Below are 10,383 nucleotides of genomic sequence, written 5' to 3'. Positions count from 1 at the left end.
TTTCCAAAGGCACTGTGTCTCTCAACGGTATGTCAGCCATCTCCGCGTGACATTTCTTTAACTGAGAAACGTGGAACACACCATGAACTCCTGACAATCCTTCGGGTAATTCCAACTTGTATGCCACTTCTCCCATACGCTCCAAAACTCGATATGGTCCTACAAATCATGGTGCTAACTTCCCTTTAACTCCAAAACGCTTTGTTCCCCGAAGTGGAGATACTCGAAGATAAGCTCTATCTCCAACTTCATAAACGGTCTCCTTTCGTTTAGAATCTGCATAACTCTTCTGTCTGGACTGGGCTACCTTGAGCCTATCGCGAATCAACTTCACCTTCTGTTCAGACTCTTTAATCAAGTCAGGTCCAAACAACTGGCGGTCTCCAACTTCGTCCCACGATAACGGTGTCCTGCACCTTCTTCCGTACAATGCTTCGAAAGGGGCCATCTTTAAACTGGTTTGATAACTGTTGTTGTAAGAGAACTCTGCATATGGCAAATTATCGTCCCAACTAGATCTATAATCTAGTGCACAAGCTCTCAACATATCCTCCAAAATCTGATTGACTCTCTCGGTCTGTCCATCTGTCTGTGGATGAAAAGCTGTACTGAATTCTAACCTGGTTCCCAAAGTTTCGTGCAACTGCTTCCAGAACTTTGAGGTAAACTGGGTTCCTCTATCCGATACGATACTCCTTGGAACTCCATGCAGACATACTATTCTGGTCATGTATATCTTTGCCAACTTAGCACTGGTGTAAGTGGTCTTTACTGGGATGAAATGAGCTACTTTCGGCAATCGATCGACTACAACCCAAATCGAGTCATAGCCCGAACGAGTCCTGGGCAATCCCGTGATAAAATCCATGCCTAACTTATCCCACTTCCATTCGGGTATCGGCAATGGTTGTAACAATCCTGCTGGCTTCTGATGCTCTGCCTTTACTCTCTGGCATACATCACAAACTGCTACATACTCTGCAATATCCTTCTTCATTCCGGTCCACCAGAAAATATCCTTCAAATCCAAATACATCTTGGTATTTCCTGGGTGAATTGAATACGGTGAGTCGTGCGCCTCTTGCAAAATCAACTTCCTGATCTCCGGGTCATTGGGCACGTAAACACAGTCTTCAAACCATAGGGTGTCGTGCTCATCCTCACGAAGTCCTTTAGCTTTTCCTTTGCTCAGTTTCTCCTTTATAGCGGCAATCTCTTTGTCAGCTTTCTGAGCTTCTCTGATTCTATCCATCAAGGTTGACTGAATCTCCAATGCTGCTACATAGCCTCTCGGAACTATTTCCAAACATAGTTCACGAAGATTTTCTGCTAACTCCCTTGGTAATTCTCCCATCATTAACGTATTGACATGGCTCTTGCGGCTTAATGCGTCTGCTACTACATTAGCCTTTCCAGGATGATAGTGCAATTTCATATCATAATCCTTGATAAGCTCCAACCATCTCCTTTGTCTGAGGTTTAACTCCTTCTGTGTGAAAATGTACTTCAAACTCTTATGATCCGTGTACACCTCACAATGATTTCCAATGAGAAAGTGTCTCCATGTCTTCAATGCATGCACTACGGTTGCTAACTCCAAATCATGCATGGCATAATTTAACTCATGAGGTTTCAGTTGTCTTGAGGCATATGAAACAACTCTCCCTTCCTGCATAAGCACTGCTCCAAGTCCTCGACGTGAAGCATCGCAATACACCTCATAATCCCTGGTCTGGTCTGGCAAAATCAACACTGGTGAGGTAACCAAGCATTTCTTTAACTCCTGGAAACTAGCCTCACATTCTGCTGTCCATATGAACTTGGTATCTTTCTTCAACAACTCAGTCATAGGCTTCGCAATCTTTGAGAAATTCTCAATAAATCTCCGGTAGTATCCTGTGAGTCCAAGAAAACTCTGGATCTCTCCAACTGTTGTTGGGGCTTCCCACTTGGTCGCGGTTTCAACTTTAGCGGGATCTACTGTTATACCTTCTCCAGATATAACATGTCCGAGGAATCCTACTTCCTTCAACCAAAACTCACATTTGCTGAACTTGGCATATAATTGATGTTCTCTGAGCTTTCCAAGTACCAAACGCAAATGCTCCTTATGTTCCTCTTCATTCTTCGAATAAACCAGGATATCATCAATGAACACTACGACGAACTTATCCAAAAACTCCGTAAACACTTTGTTCATCATGTTCATAAAATAGGTAGGTGCGTTAGTCAGACCAAATGACATAACGGTATACTCATACAGCCCATACCTGGTAGTAAAAGCTGTATTAGGAATATCCTATTCTCGAATCTTCAACTGGTGGTATCCTGATCGCAGATCGATCTTGGAAAATACCTTAGCTCCTTGCAATCGATCAAACAGATCATTGATCATTGGTAGTGGGTACTTGTTCTTGATCGTTACTTCATTCAATCCTCGATAATCAACAACCATCCTTAACGATCCATCTTTCTTCTCCACTAGAAGTACTGGCGATCCCCAAGACGAAGAACTGGGGCGAATATATCCCTTATCCAGTAACTCCTTAATCTGCTTCTTAATTTCCACCAAATCCTTTGCTGGCATCCTATATGGTCTCTTTGATATTGGCCCTGTGCCTGGCAATAGCTCAATCAAAAACTCAATATCTCTATCTGGTGGCATGCCTGGCAAGTCCTCTGGAAATACATCAGGAAAATCCCTTACCACTGGTACTTCCTCCTGCACAACTCCTGTTAAGCAATTTACTTGAGTCCTCTTTGGCACATGCCGGGATACATACTTGATCCTTCTCCCTTCTGGGGTGGTAAGCAAAATTGACTTACTAGCACATTCAATATTCCCTTCATACTTTGATAACCAATCCATGCCTAATATCACATCCAATCCTTGAGATTCCAATACTATTAGGTCTGAGGGAAAAACATAGTTACCAATCCTTAATGGTAACCGATCACACCATAGACTAGCCACATACTCTGCTCCGGGCGAGGTTACTAACATGGGTGACCTAAGGGCTTGGGTTGGTAGGTTATACTTATCCACAAATACCCATGAGATGTATGAATGCGTTGCGCCAGTATCAAAAAGAACGAGTGCAGTAAATGACTTCACCAAAAACTTACCTATTACTGCATCGAGCTGAGCTTCAACCTCCTCCACGCTAATGTGGTTCACCTGTCCCCTGTTAAAAGGGTTCGGCTTCTTCCCAGAACTTCCATTGCTATTTCCATTTTGTAATTCAGGACATTCATTTGCATAATGTCCTGTCTTCGAACACTTAAAACAAGTGACTTGGCTTAGGTCCTTCTTGGCTGGGGTTGAGGGGTTGGTGCGGTTCTGGCCGTTGCTTCCTCCATTGCCATTACCATTCTTGGTGCCATTGTGATTGTGCGAGCTACCTCCTCCATGGGTATGCTGAAAATGTCCTCCCGGTCTAGGGGTAAAACGTGGCTTCTGCTGAGCTCCTGAAGTATATTTTCCTTGTCCATACTTCCTCTTGCGATTCTCAATTTGCTGCTGCTTCCCTTCAATCATAAGAGCACGATCTACCAACTCCTGGTAGTTGTTGAAGGTTGCTACCATCAACTGCATGCTCAACTCATCATTCAGTCCTTCTAGAAACTTCTCCTGCTTAGCTGCATCCGTAGCGACGTCATCTGGGGCATAAAGTGCTAGCTTACTAAATTCCTCCACATACTGGCCAATTGTCCTTCCTCCTTGGTGCAAGTTGCGAAACTCACGCTTCTTCATGGCCATAGCTCCTGCTGAAACATGGGCAGTACGAAAAGCCTGCTGAAACTGGTCCCATGTGACAGTGTCTACTGGGAAAGTGGCTATGAAATTCTCCCACCATGATGCTGCGGGTCCTTCAAGCTGATGTGCGGCAAGCTTCACTTTCTCCGCATCTGTGCATCCTGCTGTGGTCAACTCCCTAGCTGTCTTGCGGAGCCAATCATCTGCTACTATCGGCTCGGTGCTACTGGAAAACACCGGCGGATTCAGCCTAAGAAAACGGGCTAAGTGGTCAACAAGTGGTGGTGGTGGTGGGTTATGGTTGTTGTTCCCCTGATTCTGATTCTGGACTAGCAACTACATCAATGTGTTCTGCTGCTGGATCAACTGGGTGAGCTCCGGTGGAAAGGCAAATCCGGGGTCACATCTCGGAGGCATCTGAGGGTTTAGAAAAGATGAGATATAAGAATAGAGGGGTCTAAAGAGAAAACACTACCCATATGCACATGAGGCAAAACAAACAATTCACTTCAATCAATCAAACAAGGGCATACAATCGATCTATCTATCACAAAAGTGCTCGGACTACTATATTTACATGGTGGACTACTACTACTGATGAGGTGGTCTACTAGAAATATTCTTCGGTCGTTGACTCCATAATATCTGCTCCAGCTTCATCAACATAGTCATCATCGCTACTATCTGATTCCGAGTCGGTGCCGTCGATGATGATGTAGTCTTCCGGGCTAATCTCCTGGGGTTCTTCGTCTTCCTCTACTGGCGTAGGGCCTCCTATAAATATTCCAATCTTCTTGATTAGGTCGTCATTCTTCTCCACCAATACTTCAATTTCCTCTTCGTAATCTTCACGTGTAGCCTTGAGTTCTTCCTCCAGTTCCTTGATTCTTGTCTTAGCCTTCTTCAGATCTATCATGTCGGCGCACATCTGATTCTCCTGTCATCGAACGTGCTGGTTTAACTCCTGGATAAAAGCTGCGATTGATCTATCCTTCCTGGTGCTGATCATCTCCCAGTGTTCATCTCGGTGCCCACAAATCTGATAGATAGTATCCTTGAGATCCTTGTGGTAGACTTCTCCAATGCATCCCATGGCGATGTGAGTTGCCATGCTCTTTCCTAGACTCCAAGTTGGTGCATCAAAAGAAAATTCTATGGGCTCAGTGACTGGCATGAACGTCCTTCCTGGAACTTGAACTTGAATCATCCAGCGCTCTTCTTCAGGTAAAGTGGCGTTGTAGGTTCCTGTGAAGCTTGGTACTCCAATATTCAGGTATCTAGTGACTTCCTTCAAGTGTCGTCCAAAGGGTGTATCTTCATCCGGTTGTGTGAACTTGTTCTTTGCATCCGCCATCCTAAAGAGCAGAAGAGATGAGAGGTCAGAAGAGAAGAGAGTGAATAGTGATCTAGGTCTTTAGCTTAGTGGTCGTGTCCTACAATCAGCGTGTTCTCTGATACCATCTCTGTAGCAACCAGACCTCAAACAGTCTGATCTTTGTGCTCCGGTGTCATCCCTGGATCAGTAATGCTGACACCACACAGTATTCGGAGGATTTATAGCAGAGTAGCAATCACACACTTATTACATCGAGTGTCTCATAAGAGAACTTATTACAAATAAATATGGCTTAAGGCCATCTAATAACGATAACAGCGGAAGGCTTGGAAGATAAGTGAGTCCATCAACTCCAACGGCATCACTGAGTATAGAACCACGAACTAAAAACTCCTTAATCATCGTCTGAAAAGTCTACAACATTAATGTTGCAGCCCGAAAACGGGTCAGCACATGGAATATGCTGGCAATGTAACACATAGAGAGTAATGGAATGAAACAGCTATACTATATGCATATTTGGCTGGTGGAAATCTCTATGATTACAGTTTTGCGTAAAGCCAATTTTTCCCTACTTCAAAGGAATAAAATTTAATTACTATCATGGTGGTTGTTAAACATTGAGAATGGTTGACAGCATTCTCAATCCCAATTAAGCATCATCATTAAACATTACCCAACAAAATTAATTTAGAGTAACATGTTGAGATTCACATGATAATCCAAGTACTAGATACTCAAGATGTCCATAACCGGGGACACGGCTAACCATGATTAGTTTATTACACTCTGCAGAGGTTTGCGCACTTTTCCCCACAAGACTCGATCGCCTCCGTTTGGTTTCTCGCACTACATGGTGTTTGAGAAGACGGATGACCGAGACATAGTCTTTCAGAAGCGCTAGCACCTTACGATCGGGTAGACCGTACCACCTACATCCCCTACATCTGCTAGTCTACCACTGTAAGAGTTTGCACAACTTAGTCAACTATGCTAGAGCCCATAATAGCTTGTGGCTGCACACGGAATTTTCTAGTATGAATAGTCTCATGATCCCTTTGAGCCTGGGTGGCGGTCCAAAAGAAAATAGGCAAGTCCTGGAATATCCAGGTACCTCAATCCACCTAGATGTGTGTTTAAGTTGCCACCTTAGATAAACCATTAATTAACAATCTCACATCTGTCATGGATATCACTCACCCAATCCACGTCTACTAGCATAGCATGGCATAATAAGCAAACGTAGAAGTAACTCCCAAATGTTTGATAATAACAGGTAATAGGTACTACCTCATCTACTTACCATCCCACAATTTAATTAGATCCTATCATGCAATGTGTGAGGATTGATCTAATGCAATAAAATTGGGTAGTAGAAAAGGTATGATCAAAGTGTTACTTGCCTTGCTGATGATCCGCGAAACCTAACGATTCGAAGTAATAGGCGACGCACTCCGGGTATTCTATCGCAGACAAACAAACAAGCATACAATAAGTACTCATCTAATGCACAGGTAAAACTCAAATAAGAGATCTAACCAGAAGGTTCAACTTAAGAACTCCGGTTTGCAAAAAGAATCAAATCGAACGAAGCAACGAAAGGCAAACGGCGAAAGAAAACAACTTCGTTCTAGTAATCTGGATCTAGGGAAAATTTTACAGTAGCAAAATCTTGTTTAAGTTGGTTAAACGGATAGAGGGTTTCGAGACGAATCCCTAGGCGCTTGAATCACCTGATTTCGATAAATGAGCAAAAAGTTATACTAAAACAAAAATCAGATCAGGAATCGTGATCAGAAAAATCGCGGATTTAATCCGAGAAAATGAAAAAACGACAAACGCCGAATATTTTTTTCTTTTTTTCGGCACGGAAAACGAGACGCGACGAACCTCGGCGGCGGAATCCGGCGGCGGCGGCGGCGGCGGACGTCGGCGGCGGCGGCTTAGGGCGCTTAGGGCCCCCCCCCCCCCCCCCCCGGGGCCGGGCCTCGGCTTATAAAGGCCTCCCGGGTCAGTGTCCAGGTCGGACACGGCCCGTTAAGTCGGTTCTTTTTTTTTAATTATTCCGCTCGGAAGAAAAAATAAAAAAAATACTAAACGGACTCCAAAAATTCCGAAATAAATTTTCACGGGCTTCTAAAATCAAGCCGCACAAGGTGAACATTTATTTGGGCCCTAAATGCAATTTTGAAAAACGCACTTTTTTCCTTAAATTCAAATAAAACACCGAAAAACTCCGAAAAAAATCTTATTTGATTTTATTATTAAATCCTCAATATTTCTTTATTTTGGGAAAGTCATTTTATTCCCTCTCTCATATTTTTGTAATAGAAATAATTGATGATAAAATAAATAAAATCAAATGATCCTATTCTCAAAATTTGAGAAAACTCAAATATGAAAATAACGAAATCCCCAACTCTCTCCGTGGGTCATTGAGTTGCGTAGAATTTCTAGGATCAACCAAAATGCAAAATAAAATATGATATGCATTGATGATCTAATGTATAACATTCCAAATTGAAAATTTGGGATGTTACAAGTAACCATCTACCTACGCGACGAGAGGAGGGGAGAGAGTGGCGGGAGAGTGGGGAAGAAGGCAGACGCGAGGAGGGAGAGAGCGGCGGCACCAGAAGAGGGGGAGAAACGAACAGATGGGGGATGGAGGCATACGGCACCGTTAAACGCCATCTAACGGCTGTCGGGACGGCCGACGGTGCCACGTACGCAAAAAAGGCCCCACCTATCATAAACAAGCTTAACTGACCCCGATCCGCCGATCAGTGCTTTCTGCAAGAAGATTACGGAAGAGATGGTGTTCTATGCAAAAAAATGTATTGTAGTGGTTTTCGCAAACCTTGCCTTCAAAGTGGTGGTTTTGTGCAATTTACTCCCTTTTTGTGTTCTCCACAACCACCATTCTATTCCACCTATAGTGCTATGTCCATGGCTCACGCTCATGTATTGCGTGAAGATTGAAAAAGTTTGAGAACAACAAAAGTATGAAACAATTGCTTGGCTTATCATCGGGGTTGTGCATGATTTAAATATTTTGTGTGGTGAAGATGGAGCATAGCCAGACTATATGATTTTGTAGGGATAGCTTTCTTTGGCCATGTTATTTTGAGAAGACATGATTGCTTTATTAGTATGCTTGAAGTATTATTATTTTTATGTCAATATGAACTTTTGTCTTGAATCTTATGGATCTGAATATTCATGCCACAATTAAGAAGAATTACATTGAAATTATGCCAAGTAGCACTCCGCATCAAAAATTCTGTTTTTATCATTTACCTACTCGAGGACGAGCAAGCGTATCTATAATTTTTGATTGCTCCATGCTATATTATCTACTACTTTGAATGTCTATGGGCTTTATTATACACTTTTATATCATTTTTGGGACTAACCTATTAACCCAGAGCCCAGTGCCAGTTTCTGTTTTTACCTAGTTTTAGGGTTTTGAAGAAAAGGAAAATCAAACGGAGTCCAATTGACCTGAAACTTCACGGAACTCATTTTTGGAAGGAAAGAATCCCAGAAGACTTGAAGTGCACGTAAGGGAAGCTTCGAGGAGGCAACGAGGTAGGGGCGCGCCCTCCACCCTCGTGGGCCCCTCGTGCCCCCCTGACGCACTTCTTCCGCCTATATATCTCCATATACCCTAAAACTTCCAGAGAGCACAATAGATCGGGAGTTCCGCCGCCAGAAGCCTCCGTAGCCACCGAAAACCAATCTAGACCCGTTCCCGCACCCTGCCGGAGGGGGCAATCCTTCTCCGGTGGCCATCTTCATCATCCCGGTGCTCTCCATGACGAGAAGGGCGTAGTTCTCCCTCGGGCTGAGGGTATGTACCAGTAGCTATGTGTTTGATCTCTCTCTCTCTCTCGTGTTCTTGAGATGGTACGATCTTGATGTATCGCGAGCTTTGATATTATAGTTGGATCCTATGATGTTTCTTCCCCCCTCTACTTTCTTGTAATGAATTGAGTTTTCCCTTTAAAGTAATCTTATCGGACTGAGTCTTTAAAGATTTGAGAACACTTGATGTATGTCTTGTCGTGCGTATCTGTGGTGACAATGGGATACCACGTGATTCACTTGATGTATGTTTTGGTGATCAACTTGTGGGTTCCGCCCATGAACCTATGCATAGGGGTTGGCACACGTTTTCGTCGTGATTCTCTGGTAGAAACTTTGGGGCACTCTTTGAGGTTCTATGCGTGGGTTGAATAGATGAATCTGAGATTGTGTGATGTGTATCGTATAATCATACCCACATATACTTAAGGTGTTATTGGAGTATCTAGGTGACATTAGGGTTTTCGTTGATTTGTGTCTTAAGGTGTTATTCTAGTACGAACTCTAGGGCTGTTTGTGACACTTATAGGAATATCCCAACGGATTGATTGGAAAGAATAACTTTGAGGTGGTTTCGTACCCTACCATAATCTCTTTGTTTGTTCTCCGCTATTAGTGACTTTGGAGTGACTCTTTGTTGCATGTTGAGGGATATTATGTGATCCAAATATGATAGTATTGTCGAGGGAACTTGCACTAGTGAAAGTATGAACCCTAGGCCTTGTTTCAACGCATTGCAATACCGTTTACGCTCACTTTTATCATTAGTTACCTTGTTGTTTATATTTTTAGATTACAGATACCTTTATCTACCATCCATATTGCACTTGTATCACCATCTCTTCGCCGAACTAGTGCACCTATACAATTTACCATTGTATTGGGTGTGTTGGGGACACAAGAGACTCTTTGTTATTTGGTTGCAGGGTTTCTTGAGAGAGACCATCTTCATCCTACGCCTCCCATGGATTGATAAACCTTAGGTCATCCACTTGAGGGAAATTTCCTAATGTCCTACAAACCTCTGCACTTGGAGGCCCAACAACGTCTACAAGAAGAAGTTGTATAGTAGACATCAGGCCCCTCGTTGCTCCACCGACGTACTTATTCCTGCTACATATATCCATATACCCCCAAACATCCAAGGGCACCACGAAAACCTAATTCCACCGCCGCAACCTTCTGTACCCAAGAGATCCCATCTTGGGGCCTTTTTCGGAGCTCCACCGGAGGGGGCATTGATCACAGAGGGCCTCTACATCAACTCCATGGCCTCTCTGATTATGTGTGAGTATTTATTTTAGACCTTCGGGTCCATAGCTAGTAGCTAGATGGCTTCTTCTCTCTCTTTGGATCTCAATACAAAGTTCTCCTCGATTCTCTTGGAGATCTATTCGATGTAATCTTATTTTGTGGTGTGTTT

Source organism: Triticum urartu, chromosome 6A (genome assembly GCF_056163025.1).
Source record: "Triticum urartu cultivar PI428250 chromosome 6A, HENAU_Tu73, whole genome shotgun sequence".
Lineage (NCBI taxonomy): Eukaryota > Viridiplantae > Streptophyta > Magnoliopsida > Poales > Poaceae > Triticum > Triticum urartu.
This window is presented reverse-complemented; position numbering follows the sequence as displayed.